At 40.2% G+C, this 16430-nt stretch overlaps 1 long non-coding RNA gene across 1 annotated transcript in view; it reads left to right on the top strand.

Annotated features, from left to right (window-relative positions):
* The first annotated feature begins 11666 nt into the window (after nt 1–11666).
* The window catches only part of Cypl1 (cytochrome P450 like 1), a 40162-nt gene continuing 35398 nt past the window's right edge, over nt 11667–16430 (top strand). Inside the window, 1 exon segment of the long non-coding RNA NR_190621.1 lies at nt 11667–11875. This is a non-coding gene — a long non-coding RNA (cytochrome P450 like 1).

The following is a 16430-nucleotide window of genomic DNA, read 5'->3' as shown; positions in this document are numbered from 1 at the left end:
ATTGTTATTGAAGACCAGTTTTAGGCCGTGGTGATCTGATAGCACGCATGGTATTATTTCTATCTTTCTGTACCTGTTGAGGCCCGTTTTTTGATCAAGTATATGGTCAATTTTGGAGAAAGTACCATGAGGAGCTGAGAAGGTATATCCTTTTGCTTTAGGATAGAATGTTCTATAAATATCCGTTAAGTCCATTTGGCTCATGACTTCTCTTAGTCTGTCTACGTCTCTGTTTAATTTCTGTTTCCATGATCTGTCCGTTGATGAGAGTGGGGTGTTGAAATCTCCCACTATTATTGTGTGAGGTACAATGTGTGTTTTGAGCTTTAGTAAGGTTTCTTTTACGTATGTAGGTGCCCTTGTATTTGGGGCATAGATATTTAGGATTGAGAGTTCATCTTGGTGGATATTTCCTTTGATGAATATGAAGTGTCCTTCCTTATCTTTTTTGATGACTTTTAATTGAAAATTGATTTTATTTGATATTAGAATGGCTACTCCAGCTTGCTTCTTCTGACCATTTGCTTGGAAAGTTGTTTTCCAGCCTTTCACTCTAAGGTAGTGTCTGTCTTTGTCTCTGAGGTGTGTTTCCTGTAGGCAGCAGAATGCAGTGTCCTCTTTGCGTATCCAGTTTGTTAATCTATGTCTTTTTATTGGGGAGTGGAGGCCATTGATGTTGAGAGATATTAAGGAATAGTGATTATTGCTTCCTGTTATATTCATATTTGGATGTGAGGTTATGTTTGTGTGCTTTTCTTCTCTTTGCTTTGTTGCCAAGATGATTAGTTTCTTGCTTCTTCTGGGGTATAGCTTGCCTCCTTATGTTGGGCTTTACCCATTATTATCCTTTGTAGTGCTGGATTTGTAGAAAGATATTGTGTAAATTTGGTTTTGTCATGGATTATCTTGGTTTCTCCATATATGATAATTGAGAGTTTTGCAGGATACAGTAACCTGGGCTGGCATTTGTGTTCTCTTAGGGTCTGTATGACATCTGTCCAGGATCTTCTGGCCTTCATAGTTTCTGGCGAAAAGTCTGGTGTGATTCTGATAGGTCTGCCTTTATATGTTACTTGACCTTTTTCCCTTACTGCTTTTAATATTCTTTCTTTATTTTGTGCGTTTGGTGTTTTGACTATTATGTGATGGGAGGAGTTTCTCTTCTGGTCCAATCTATTTGGAGTTCTGTAGGCTTCTTGTATGCCTATGGGTATCTCTTTTTTTAGGTTAGGGAAGTTTTCTTCTATGATTTTGTTGAAGATATTTACTGGTCCTTTGAGCTGGGAGTCTTCATTCTCTTCTATACCTATTATCCTTAGGTTTGATCTTCTCATTGAGTCCTGGATTTCCTGTATGTTTTGGACCAGTAGCTTTTTCTGCTTTACATTATCTTTGACAGCTGAGTCAATGATTTCTATGGAATCATCTGCTCCCGAGATTCTCTCTTCCATCTCTTGTATTCTGTTGGTGATGCTTGTATCTACAGCTCCTTGTCTCTTCTTTTGATTTTCTATATCCAGGGTTATTTCCATGTGTTCTTTCTTCATTGCTTCTATTTCCATTTTTAATTCCTTCAACTGTTTGTTTGTGTTTTCCCGGAATTCTTTCAGGGATTTTTGTGTCTCCTCTCTATGGGTTTCTACTTGTTTATTTATGTTTTCCTGGAATTCTTTCAGGCATTTTCGCGATTCCTCTCTGTAGGCTTCTACTTGTTCTCTAAGGGAGTTCTTCACGTCTTTCTTGAAGTCCTCCAGCATCATGATCAAATATGATTTTGAAACTAGATCTTGATTTTCTAGTGTGTTTGGATATTCCATGTTTATTTTGGTGGGAGAATTGGGGTCCGATGATGCCATGTAGTCTTGGTTTCTGTTGCTTGGGTTCCTGTGCTTGCCTCTCACCATCAGATTATCTCTAGTGTTACTTTGTTCTGCTATTTCTTACAGTGGCTAGATTGTCCTATAAGCCTGTGTGCCAGGAGTGCTGTAGACCTGTTTTCCTGTTTTCTTTCAGCCAGTTATGGGGACAGAGTGTTCTGCTTTCCGGCGTGTAGTTTTTCCTCTCTATAGGTCTTCAGCTGTTCCTGTGGGCCTGTGTCTTGAGTTCACCAGGCAGGTCACTTGCAGCAGAAAAGTTGGTCTTACCTGTGGTCCCGAGGCTCAAGTTTGCTCGCAGGGTGCTGCCCACGGAGCTCTCTGTGGTGGCAGCAACCAGGAAGATATGCACCGCCCTTTCCGGGAGCTTACGTGCACTAGGGTTCCAGATGGCGTTTGGTGTTTTCCTCTGGCGTCCGAGATGTGTGTGCAGAGTGCAGTCTCTTCTGGTTTCCCAGGCGTGTCTGCCTCGATGAAGGTTTAGCTCTCCCTCCAAGGGGATTTGGGTGCAGAGAACTGTTTATCCGGTCTGTTTCCTTCAGGTTCCGGCGGTGTCTCAGGCGCAGGGGTCCTGCCGCTCCTGGGCCCTCCCCTACGGGAACCCAGAGGCCTTAGACAGTTTCCTCTTGGGCCAGGGATGTGGGCAGGGGTGGGCAGTGTTGGTGGTCTCCTCCGCTCTGCAGCCTCAGGATTGCCCACCTGACCAGGCAGTGAGGTCTCTCTCCCACGGGTTTTGGGAGCAGAGAGCTCATAAAATCTATTTTCAACCAAAAGTCATCAAAAAAGATAAGGAAGTACACTTCATACTCATCAAAGGAAAAATCCACCAAGATGAACTCTCAATCCTAAATATCTATGCTCCAAATACAAGGGCACCTACATACGTAAAAGAAACCTTACTAAAGCTCAAAGCACACATTTCACCTCACACAAGAATAGTAGGAGATTTCAGCACCCCACTCTCATCAATGGACAGATCATGGAAACAGAAATTAAACAGAGACATAGACAGATTAGGAAAAGTCATGAACCAAATGGACTTAACAGATATTTAGAAAACATTCTACCCTAAACAAAAGGATATACCTTCTTCTCACCAACTCATGGTTCTTTCTCCAAAATTGACAATATAATTCATCATTAAACATGCCTCAATAGATACAGAAAGATAGTAATAATCCCATGTGTCCTATCACACCCCCATGGGCTAAAGCTGTTCTTCAATAGGAATAAGGGAAGAACGCCCACATATACATGGAAGTTGAACAATGCTCTATTCAGTGACAACCTGGTCAAACAAGAAATTAAGAATGAAATTAAAGACTTCTTATTTTAATAAAAATGAAAGTACAATATACCCAAACTTAAAGGACATGTGAAAGCTGTGCTAAGAGGGAAAACTCATAGCTCTGAGTGCCTGCAGATAGAAACAGGAGGGAGCATATATCAGCAGGTGGACAGCACACCTATAACTCTAGAACAAAAAGAAGCAAATACACCCAGGAGAAGTAGAAGGCCAGAAATAATCAAACTCAGAGCTGAAATCAACTAAGTAGAAACAAAAAGGCCTATACAAAGAATCAACAGAACCAAAAGTTGTTTCTTCGAGAAAATCAACAAGATAGATAAATCCTTAGCCAGACTAACATGAGGACACAGAGAGTGTGTCCAAATTAACAAAATCAGAAGTGAAAAGGGAGACATAAATACAGAATCAGAGGAAATTAAAAAAAATCATCAGATCCTACTATGAAAGCCTATGTTCAACAAAACTTGAAAATCTGGAGGAATTGGACTATTTCCTAGACAGATAACAGGTACCAAAGTTAAATCAGGAACAGATAAACCATTTAAACAACTCCATAACTCCTAAAGAAATAGAAGCAGACCTTAAAAGTCTCCCAATCAAAAAGAGCCCAGGTCCAGATGGGTTAAGTGCAGAATTCTATAAGACCTTCATAGAAGCCCTCATACCAATACTATCCAATTCATAGGCAAATGGATGGAACTGGAAAATATCATCCTGAGTGAGGTAACCCACTCACAGAAAAACACACATGGTATGCACTAATTGATAAGTGGATATTAGCCCAAATGCTTGAATTACCCTAGATGCACAGAACACATGAAACTCAAGAAGGATGACCAAAACGCAGATGCTTCACTCCTTCTTTAAAAGGGGAACAAGAATACCCTTGGGAGGGAATAGGGAGGCAAAGTTTAGAAGAGAGGCAGAAGGAATGCCCATTGAGAGCCTGCCCCCACAAGTGGCCCATCCATTTACAGCCACCGAACTAGATAAGATGGATGAAGCAAGGAAGTGCAGGCTGACAGGAACCAGATGTAGATCTCTCCTGAGAGACACAGCCAGAAAACAGCAAATGCATAGGCAAATGCCATTATTAAACCAGTGAACTGAGAATGGGACCCCCGTTGAAGGAATTAGAGGAAGGACTGAAAGAGATTGAAGGGCTTGAGACCCCCAAATGAAGAACAATGCCAAGCAACGAGAGCTTCCAGGGACTAAGCTACTTCCCAAAGACTATACATGGACTAACCCTGGGCTCCAACCTCTTAGGTAGCAATGAATAGCCTAGTAAGAGCACCAGTGGAAGGGGAAGCCCTTGGCCCTGCCAAGACTGATCTCCCAATGAAAGTGATTGTTGTGGGGAGGGCGATAATATGGGGAAGGTGGGGAGGGAAACACCCATAGAGAAGGGGAGGGGGAGGGGTTAGAGGGAAGTTGGCCTGGAAACCAGGAAGGGGAATAACAATTGAAATGTAAATAACAAATACTCAAGTTAATAAAGATGAAAAATAAAAAAAGAAAAAAAGAAAAGATAACTCAACGTGGGGCTACCCCTTTTAGTCCTCTGTGTTCCTTTTCAAAAGCAGCCTGGAAAATTTCTGCCATCCTTTGGAGTTTGAGGCAGCGGCAAAGCTGCGGTCAGATGTGATGGATTGTGTAGCCAATTTGCTTGAAGTTTGTGGTTCATTAATCCAGCTTTTTTTTTTTTTTAAATTTCAGAGAACTGGAGTGATGTAATTTGGAACATAGATCACAGAAAATTTAATGGTGTTCCTTGGTCAGAAGTGAACACGGAGACAATGAAACCTAGAAGAAAGGGGTGGGTGGTGGTTGAGGAGTGGGGGAGTCCAGTTCCACCAGGAAAGCCTCTGTGGCTCTTCAGATCCCATCCAATCCCATGGCGGGCTGAGGGAGGTGGCTTTGGAGGGATTGCCCTTCTCCTTCTGAGAGAACACAGTTTATGCTAGTGGTTCCCAAGCACCCAGCAGCGTCTAATGTCTTGTCTATCACATTCAGTGCTGCAGACCCGCCTTGTGTCTGTCCCTAGGTTCTCAGCCCACCACCGCCTCTGTGCCAGGAATTTTAAAAGTTCAGTTTAGATGATGGGAGCCCTGTCCATTCAGGCGTGACACTTCCATCGCTCGCTTCCCATGCTGGGACCCAGGTGGAGTGGCAGAAAGGAGCCAAAAATATAGGTTGGGAAAGCGTGCTCAGAGCAGGTCCTGAGAAAGATCAAATGGGACAAGTGAATGGATATCTAAGGAGCATATCCGAGCTGCAAAGCCGAGAGTTAGCTGCAGTCTCACAGGTCATTGGACCACTATAGCAGTTTTCTGTGATACTAACAGAAATGGAATTCTTGGCACGAAATGGTCACACAGCCACGGCTTCTTGAATAAAATGAAGAGAAACAATGCCAACAACAAAAGCCTCCACAATGGCTGAGCTAGATGGTGCCACTATGCTTTTGAAAGTAAGGAAACAGATTTTATTTTATTTTTTTTATTTTTTTGTTAAATTTTACTTATAATTTATTTATTTTTTTAATTTTTTTTGGGGGGGGGAAGGAAAGGGTTTATTTGGCTTACACTTACATGTTGCTGTTCATTATTGAAGGAAGTCAGGACAGGAACTCCAAACAGGGAAGTTTCCTGGAGGCAGGAGCTGATGTAGACACCATGGAGGGGTGCTGCTTACTGGCTTGCTTCCCCTGGCTTGCTCAGCCTGCTTTCTAAAAGAACCCAGGACAACTGGTTCCCTGGCATCACCTACAATGGGCTGGGCCCTCCCACATTGATCATTGAGAAAATGCCTTACAGCTGGATCTGATGGAGGCATTTTCTCAGCTGAGAGTCCTTCTTCTTTGATGAATCTAGCTTGTGTCAAGTTTTTGTTATTTATTTTTTTTCTTGATACTGTTTGGGTTGGACCACATGCTTTACTGCTAAGCTGCACATCCATCACTTAGAAAGTTCAACTGAACATTTTTGCTTCAGAGACAGGGTCTTGCTGTGCTTTGCTCAGAGTAGACTTTCAATACTTCAGCTTCCCTGGGTATTAGAATTATAGGCAGATGGCAGCCACACCCAGTTATTTAGCTATCCTATGAAAATATGTTAACTAAGGTGAATGTTATTCACAGTCTCTGTAAGTAATCTGTTTGCTAAAATTTGTAACCCCCAAATACTTTCAGTCACATGGATGTGTACAAAGTAGTGAAATCTGTCACCTAACTTGCACCTTCCTAGCTGAGGCCTACAAAGTGCCACTTTTGTGTAATGTCCTTTATATGATCTACTTAGAGACACTTCTTTTGCACTTTGATTTGTAACCCAGTGACCACTAAGTATAGATAGTTCTTTACTGTGTTCTTTAGCTCAAGGCAACGATATGTCTTTCAGATAAGATGATAGACACTTTGTGTTGGCAGGAATAACATGCAATTGGCCATGGTGTGGTGTTAGCGAATTGACAAGTGTAAAAGTGTCTTGTTTGATGATCATGTTATATGGGTCCATGTTCTGCTGGGCATCCATCGATGGGCATGGCCTCTTGAGGAGGTGGCACACAGGGAGTTTGACTGTGCTTATCTTACGCCAGCAAGAAACATCAAAAGCACAAAAGCCAGAGCTGGTACCAGGTTCTCCTGGGCCTAAGAGGCTGGACTCAGGTGGGGGGGGCGGGGCTGAGAATGGAGTGGGAAGGGGGGTTGTGGGCCTGGGACAGTGTCTAGCTCGGGGGTGGGGAGTTCCTGGATTCCCCAGCATTGGTTGTTCTTAGCTTGGTGGAGGCAGGCTGGAAGCACAGAGAGGCCTATAGGAGATTAGGTTGTGGCTCTGTAGGCAGACTTTCTGTATGTTCCCCATGGTGGCGGTAGATGAGTCTCCATGGTCCTAAAATGTTTATTGGTTCTTCACGTGGGAAAATGGATGCATATCATACCATACCCACTTCTCAGGGTGGACCGGAGATTAAATACCTTTTGTACGGAGGAATATCTAAGAAGGGAAGCTTATTGGCCAAGCCTTCAGGGCCTCTTTTTTTAAAAAAAATTTTTTATTAACTTGAGTATTTCTTTTTTACATTTTGATTGTTATTCCCCTTCTTGGTTTCTGGGCCAACATCCCCCTCCCCTTCTGTATGGATTTCCCCTCCACATCCTCACCACACTACCCTCCCCCCAAAAATCACGTTCATTAGGTGTTCAGTCTTGGCAAGACCAAGGACTTCCCCTTCCACTGGTGCTCTTACTAGGTTATTCATTGCTAAGAAGGAGGAAATCATTCACATTTTGTTCATCCTTCTTGAGTTTCATGTGTTCTGTGCTTCTAGGGTAATTCAAGAATTTGGGCTAATATCCACTTACCAATGAGTGGAAACCATGTGTGTTTTTCTGTGATTGGGTTACCTAACTCAGGATGATATTTTCCAGTTCTATCCAATTGCCTGTGAATTTCATAAAGTCATTGTTTTTGATAGCTGAGTTATATTGAGTTATATTGCATAGTTGTACCATATTTTCTGTATCCATTCCTCTGTTGAAGGGCATCTGGGTTCTTTCCAGCTTTTGGCTATTATAAATAAGGCTGCTATGAACATAGTGGAGCATGTGTCTCTGCTATATGTTGGGGCATCTTTAGGGTATATGCCCAAGAGTGGTATAGCTGGGTCCTCAGGTAGTTCAATGTCCAATTTTCTCAGGAACCTCCAGACTGATTTCCAGAATGGTTGTACCAGTCTGCAATCCCACCAACAATGGAAGAGTGTTCCTCTATCTCCACGTCGTAGCCAGCATTTGCTGTCACCTGAGTTTTTGATCTTAGCCATTTTCACTGGTGTGAGGTGAATTCTCAGGGTTGATTTGATTTGCATTTCCCTTATGACTATAGATGTTGAACGTTTCTTTAGGTGTTTCTCAGCCATTCGGCATTCCTTAGTTGTGAATTCTTTGTTTAGCTCTGAACCCCATTTTTAATAGGGTTATTTGTCTCCCTGCAGTCTAACTTCTTGAGTTCTTTGTATATTTTGGATATAAGCCCTCTGTCAGTTGTACGATTGGTAAAGTTCTTTCCCCAATCTGTTGGTTGCCATTTTGTCCTAACCACAGTGTCCTTTGCCTTATAGAAGCTTTGCAGTTTTATGAGATTCCATTTGTCGATTCTTGATCTTAGAGCATAAGCCATTGGTGTTTTGTTCAGGAAATTTTCTCCGGTGCCCATGTGTTCGAGATGTTTCCCCACTTTTTCTTCTCTTAGTTTGAGTGTATCTGGTTTGATGTGGGGGTCCTTGATCCACTTGAATTTATGCTTTGTACAGGGTGATAAGCAACGTCTGATCTGCATTCTTCTACATGCTGACCTCCAGTTGAACCAGCACCATTTGCTGAAAATGCTATCTTTTTTCCATGGTTTTGGCTCCTTTGTGAAAAATCAAGTGACCATAGATGCATGGGTTCATTTCTGGGTCTTCAATTCCATTCCACTCCCCTATCTGTTTGTCTCTGTACCAATACCATGCAGTTTTTATCACTATTGCTCTGAAATACTGCTTGAGTTCAGGGATAGTGATTACCCCGGAAGTCCTTTTATTGTTGAGGATAGTTTTAGCTATCCTGGGTTTTTCTCTTATTCCAGATGAATTCGGAAGTTGTTCTGTCCAAGTCTCTGAAGAATTGGATTGGTATTTTGATGCGGATTGCATTGAATCTGTAGATCTCTTTTGGTAAAATGGCCATTTTTACTATATTAAACCTGTGAATCCTTGAGCATGGGAGGTCTGTCCATCTTCTGAGATCTTCTTCAATTTCTTTCTTCAGAGGCTTAAAGTTCTTATTTTACAGATCTTTCACTTGCTTGGTTAAAGTCACACCGAGGTATTTTGTATTATTTGGGACTATTATGAAGGGTGTTGTTTCCCTAATTTCTTTCTCTACTTGTTTCTCTTTTGTGTAGAGAAAGGCTACTGATTTATTTGAGTTAATTTTATACCCAGTCACTTTGCTGAAATTGTTTATCAGGTAGGAGTTCTCTGGTAGAACTTTGGGGATCACTTAAATATACTATCATATCATCAGCAAACAGTGAAATTTTGACTTCTTTTTTCCAATCTGTATCCTTTTCATCTCCTTTTTTTGTCTGATTGCTCTGGCTAGAACTTCAAGAACTGTATTGAATTAGTATGGAGAGAGTGGGCAGCATTGTCTAGTCCCTGATTTTAGTGGAATTGCTTCAAGTTTCTCTCCATTTAGTTTAATGTTAGCTACTGGTTTGCTATATATGACTTTTACTATGTTTAGGTATGGGCCTTGAATTCTTATTACTCTGTTGGAGTCCCTATCTTCTTATGGTCCCTCAGTTATGTCTGCAACTCTTTCACTAGACTCTCTGTGCTTTATTTAAGGTTTGACTGTGTGTATCTATATCTGTTTCCATTGGCTTCTGGGTAGAGCCTCTCAGAGGACTGTTATGCTAGGCTCTGTTCTGCAAGCATAATCCATTTTGTCTAGTATCCTTAATAGTTTCCAGGATTGGATTTTGCCCATGGGATGGGTCTCAATTTTGTTGGCCCTTCTTTGATCCATCTTTGTCTCTGCACATCTTGTAGGCAGGATACACTTTAGGTAGAAAGTTCTGTGGGTGAGTTGCTGTCTTTATTCTTCCACTGGGAGTCCTGCCTGACTCCAGGCCATGGTCACAACAGATGCCCCATCCCCCACTGCTAGAAGTCTCAGATAGAGGCACTCCCGTAGACTCCCTGGGGCCTTCCCTTTGAGATATTTATTAAACAAAGAGTATAGTCTATGACATGGAAGGACATTTTAGAAGAGGAAGACTACTAGGAGTCCTAATGTGGAAGAAACAACCTGGTAAAGAAAGTGTTTATAATTTCAAAGTCATTATATGACTTGATATTAATAAAATGGTAATATGAATTCTATTCAATTTTGTAACCAATATGCACTAATATTTTTCAAAATGATATAGAAATACTTTAAAATGTGTATTGATGAGTGAAGATACATGCCAATAAGTGAAATGATATGAAAAAAAGGTCAAGTAAAAGTTTACACAAAGATCTTTAATCTTAGATAGAGATACAATGATTGCTGATACTCCATGCATCACTAGCATCTCCTTCCTTAAAAATCAAGCAAAATGTAGTCTATTTGAGTTCAGAGGCCCATCATCTCGCTTGAAATATTCTGTAAGTCTTATATTTGGTAAAGAAAAAGATGATCCAAAGGACCAAAATGACTTATAAGTAAGTGAAATTGTACCAAAATAAATATCTCTCCAGGCATAAAAAGACATCTGATTGTATGCGTACATACAATCTATTTTGGGGGGAATTTTAGAGTGATATGATATGATAACAACAATCTACTTCTTTCTCTGCTGTAAATGGTGAGAACAACCCTGACATTGGGACACTGAAGTTCTGAACATTACAAAGCAAACAAACCTTTTTGACTCTAAGTTCAAACAATGACATAATTATTAACTAGGGTCATGTTTACTTTTTAATGATAGTGGTTATCATCAATATGTTGATATAATGAATAGTCAAGTAATTGTGGATAAAATTGTTCAGAATTGAGCTGTAGATTATGTAGAAATATCCTCCCTTAGCCTCAGGCATTTGAACACTAGGTACCCAGCTGGTACTGCTGTTTGGGGAGACTTAGCTTGTATCAATAATTGTTATTTTCTCTGTACAGAATCATGCTTAGCCAGTTTCATAAGTACATTAGTGGAAAATGAAGAATTATAAAACTTTTCTTTAAGAGTCTATAATAAGGTCAGGGTAATAAGCATGTTTCTTAGATATTCACAGTGGATTTTAAATTCTTCCAACTATGATCTGTGAGATACTGACAGTTCTTTTTGTTTCACCATCCTTAGAAAAAGAATAATGGTATTTCATGATTGAGTAAAGATGTGTAACTGACATGTATGTTTAGTGTTCTTTGTTTTGTATTGGATAAGAGTAAAATAAGGAGCTATAAACCATATGTTATTGAACAAAATATGTTGGAATGTTTAGTATAGAAAATAAATATTTTAAGTATGCATGATCTTTGTGGTATATAAATACATTACTAGTTACTGGGGCAATGTAGCAAAAGAATTGTCAGTTTGAGTCCTACCTATGTTATATAGTATGACTATGTTAAAAATAAATATATTTCATATAGTATATGCATATCCATAAGTAATATATGGACTAAGTCATATAGGAGGAGTATTCTTGAATCTTAAAATTAATATATTAATTCTGAAGAATTACCGCACATTAGAAAAATATTTGTTTACTTTTATTAGCAGCAATTGGGCACCATGTACAGGTCAAAGGTAAATGGATCTTATTTTTATCTCTAACAAAAGGACAAAATTTACTTGGAGAGTTTACTTAAAGATTTCCTAATGGATTAGTCAATGATGCTCAAAGGAGAGCATGTTGTTTCAGTTTGTTATAAAATCTCTGTGCTGCCTGATCACATCTTGGATCAGTAAGGAGGGTCTCCATGGATCTGGTCACTTTCCTGGTACTTACTCTCTCCTCTCTCATTCTCCTCTCACTCTGGAGATAGAACTCTAGGAGAAGGAAGCTCCCTCCTGGCCCCACTCCTCTCCTAATTATTGGTAATTTCCTCCAGTTAGATGTGAAGAACGTCAGCCAATCCTTAACCATGGTAAGTATTGTTTGTGATCCTGTAATAACTTGATAAGGAAGATAAATTAGAACTTCTTTTAAATGAAAATATAGTACTAAAGGCAGTAATGTTATAAATAATCATAAAGTCATACCTCTCACCAAGTATTGTGTAACTTATGCTTTTTACAGCTGGAACTTGTCAGGAATTGAATAATGAGCAAGGTTTCATGTTGAAGAAAGTTAGGTCAAGGCATTTATGTCATTAATTATTTTAGTAACTTGCATCCTGACTGTAGCTTCTTCTTAGTGCTTTCCTGATATTTGGCTGTGAGTTTCCATCCATTTCCAACTGCTGATTGGTGAAGCTTATCAGATGACAGTTATGTCTCATGTCTGTAAGTATAGCAGAATATCATTAATAGGGTCATGGATAGGCTTTCTCTCAAGGTATGGATCCCAAGCTGGGTCAGGTATTGTTTGGTCATTTCTTCAAATTTTGCTCCAGCTTTAACCCTGCACATCTTGTAGACATGACAAATTGTGACTTGAATGTTTTGTGGCTGGAATGGTGTCCCTGCCTGTCCACTGAAAGTTTTGCCTGGTCTTAGCAGGTGGCCATTTTAGCTTCTATATCCCCTACTGTGAAGAGTTTTGGCTAGAGTCACCCTCATAGATTCCTGGAGTTTCTATTTTACTAGGTTCCTACCTTGTTTGAAAAGGATTTTCTTTTCTTCTTTCTTTCTTTCTTTCTTTCTTTCTTTCTTTCTTTCTTTCTTTCTTTCTTCCTTCCTTCCTTCCTTCCTTCCTGTCTGCCTGTCTGTCTGTCCTCTGTCTTTTTGTCTTTCTTTCAGCGATTCAAATGAAATAATTTTATTTATCATGTGTAATTAGCACAGTAAAGAAGGTGAATAATTAATACCAAATAAGTCATCTGCCACTAATAAAGAAAACAGTACTAAGAGTGATTGTTGGCGTGATAAACCTGATCATTTGCCATATGGATGAATTTCCAACTTCTGTTACTATGTCCAGGTGGAGCCTGGTCTCTATAGACCACAGCTGCAGCAGCTTCTATAAGCAGCTGCCTTTTGTTGTGGTACTTTATTATATCAACAGAAAGGTACAGTCTTTTCTCAAGTTCATTTTAGATAACCTGTGTAGTTTTCGTGTCCATACAGTTTTTAAGGATTTTTTCCTTTTCTGTAAAACATGGCATACATTTTTATGTATCCTTTTCTGTAAAACATGGCATACATTTTTATTTGTTATTTTGTATATTTACATTTCTAACTTTATGCCCCTCCCAAGTTTTCCCTCCAAAAACCCCCATTCCACCTTCTACCCCTTGCCTCCATGAGGCTTTTACCCCAACCAACCACCCACCACCCACTCCCACACCACTGCCCTAGCATTCGCCTTCACTGGGGTATCAAGCCTTCACAGGACCTAGGGCTTTTCCTTCCATTGATGTCAACAAGGCCATCCTCTGATACATATGCAGATGAAGCCATGGGTCCCTCCTTGTGTATTCTTTGGTTGGGGGTTTAGTTCCTGGGATCTCTGGGGAGTCTGGTTGGTTGCTATTGTTCTTCCTAAGGAGTTGCAACCCCTTCAGCTCCTTCAGTCTTTTCACTAACTCCTCCATTGAGGACTTCTTGTTCAGTCCAATGGTTAGCTGCAAGTATCTTCATCTGTATCAGTAGAGCTTTGCCAGAGTCTCTCAGGAGACATCCATCTTAAGCTCCTGTCTGCAAGCACTTCTTGGCTTCAGTAAGTGTCTGGGATTGGTGGCTGCATATGGGATACATCTTCAGGTGGGGCAGTCTTTGGATGGCTTTTTCTTCAGTCTCTGCTCCACTCTTTCTCCCTGTATTTGCTTTATATAGGAGCAATTCTGGGTTAAAAATTTGAGAAGGGTGGATGGCCCCAACCTTCAAATAGGGGGCTTTTCTAACCTCTTTATATGGTCACTATACAGGTTCTCTCTTCCCCTTGTGTGTATTTCAGCTAATGTCATCCCTGTTGGGATGTTTCTTACTTTTCTGGCATCTGGGACTCTCTAGTGGCAAACCCCAGTTCCCCATCCCCCATTGCTATATATCTCTGTTCAGTTTCCTGACCCTCTGTACAACTACTCTTTCCCTTCCACCAAATCCTGGTCCCTGTTTTCCTTTCTCCTCTTTTCTTACTCCCAAGTATCTCACCTCTACCTCTTGTGATTATCTTGTTCCCCCTTCTAACTGAGGCACCACACTATGGTCTTCCTTTTTTTAACCATCATATGGTCTGTAAGTTGTATCATGGGTATTCTGAGTTTATTTCCTAATATCCACTTATCAGTGAGTATATACTGTGTGTGTTATAGTATCCAAAATATACAAAAACCCAAGAAGATAGACACCAGACAACCAAATAACCCTATTAAAAATGGGGTAAAGAGCTAAACAGAGAATCCTCAACCAAGGAATCATACATGGCTGAGAAGCACTTAAAGAAATGTTCAACATCATTAGCCATTGGGGAAATGCAAATCAAAATGATACTGATATTCCACCTCACACCAGTGAGAATGGCTAAGATCAAAAGCTCAGGTGGCAGCAGATGCTGGGGAGGATGGGGAGAAAGTAGAACACTCTTCCATTGCTGGTTGGATTGCAAGATGGTCCAACCCTCTTGCAAATCAGTTTGGCAGCTCCTCAGAAAATTAGACATAGTACTACCTTAGGACCCAGCTATACCACTCCTGAGTATATACCCAAAATATATTCCAACGTACAACAAGGATACATCCTCCACTATGTTCATAGCAGCCTTATTTATAATAGCCAGGAGATGGAAAGAACCCAGATGTCCATCAACAAAGGAATGGATATACAAAATATGCTTCATTTATACAATGGAATACTACTCAGCCATTAAAAACAATGACTTTATGGAATTCACAGGCAAATGGATGGAAGGAGAAAATATCATCCAGAGTGAGGTAACACAGTGACAAAAGAACACACATAGCATTGGTATTTTAAGTAATGTTGCTTTGGATTTCTGAACTGTTTTGTTTTTCCTTAGGATGGCTATTTTCACAGTATGAGTTCTTCTGACCTATGATCATGGGTTGCTCTAGTTCATAAAACATGCTTCAATATTTTGTTATAACTGTAATAATAAACCAGCTTCAGTTGTGTATAAATCGCAACTGGCAATTACCATAATAGCCTGTAGCCATAATAGTTAAAATGCCTAGGAACTGAATTATAAGCCAGAGAATTAATTACAAGGGGGAAATTAAGAAACAGGTTTAGATGAGAAATTCTGACAAAAAAATTTCAGTGACCAGAAAGATGGCTCAAATGCCATCCATACATCCTGGAGACATCAAATGGTCTGAATTTGATCCCTTAAACACATAATGTAAGGGAATTCACTCCTGAAAGTTGTCCTCTGGCTCTTACACACATACTGTGACATGCATACTCATATGTTCATGCATGCACACGAACGTGCATATACTCACAAGTTTGTGTGTAAGCATATATATGACATATAATATAGTTTTTAATATTCAAAGAGTTTTAAAATAAGATTGAGTTTGATAGCAATATATTTTTCTGTTTTATACTTTAATATATGGCAATACTCCAAACCAAGCACATTCTGTGCCAAATAGATTTAGCATTCTGTGAACAGCTCTTCCTGGTGTCATGGTGACTTTACTTTTAGACTGGGGAAGAAATGTATTCAGGTCCAGTAGTTTTTCAGGTAGACCTTTATCAAAAAAAAAATGGAAGTAACTGTATGTATCTACTATCCAAACTATACACACACACACACACACACACACACACACACACACACACACACGAAAACACATTTTCTACTAAGATTTTGGTGTGCTTGCGAGCACAAGCTACCCACTACTTTGATGGAGCCAAATACCTCCAGTAACATCTTTGTGTCCATAATGCTAACCACAGCTCAGAAGTACAGCTTTTTTAAAAAAAGTTCATTATATATATACATACAGGTATTCCCCCTATATATCCCCCTTACTGCCGCGCACCCCATATTCAGCTGCACTGGGGGTCCAACCGTGGCATGACTAAGGGCTTCCTCTTTCACTGGTGCTCCAATAAGGCTATTCTCTGCTACATATGCAGTTGGAGCCCTGGGTCAGTCTATTTATAGCCTTTTGCTAGTGGTTTAGTCCCTGGAAGCTCTGGTTGGTGAACATTGTTGTTCCAATGGGGTTGCGAGCTCCTTCAGCTCTTTCAATCCTTCCTCTAACTCCCCTGAAGGGGTCCTGTTCTCAGTTCAGTGGTTTGCTGCAAGCATTGACCCCTGTATTGGACATGCTCTGGATGTGTCTCTCAGGAGAGATCTATATCTGGTTCCTTTCAGTCTGCATTTTTTAGCTTCCTCAATCTTATCTAGTTTTGGTGGCTGTATATATATATATGGGCCACATGTGGGCCAGACTTTGTATGGACATTCCTTGAGTATCTGCTCTAACCTTTGCTTCCATATCCCCTCCTATGCATATTTTTCCCCTTTCATAAAGGAGCGGGAGCATCCACATTTTGGTCATCCTTCTT

The sequence above is a fragment of the Rattus norvegicus genome, chromosome 1, assembly GCF_021556685.1.
Source record: "Rattus norvegicus strain SHRSP/BbbUtx chromosome 1, alternate assembly SHRSP_T2T, whole genome shotgun sequence".
Classification (NCBI taxonomy): domain Eukaryota; kingdom Metazoa; phylum Chordata; class Mammalia; order Rodentia; family Muridae; genus Rattus; species Rattus norvegicus.
Note: the sequence above shows the minus strand (reverse complement) of the source record. Positions and strands in the feature narration are given on the sequence as shown.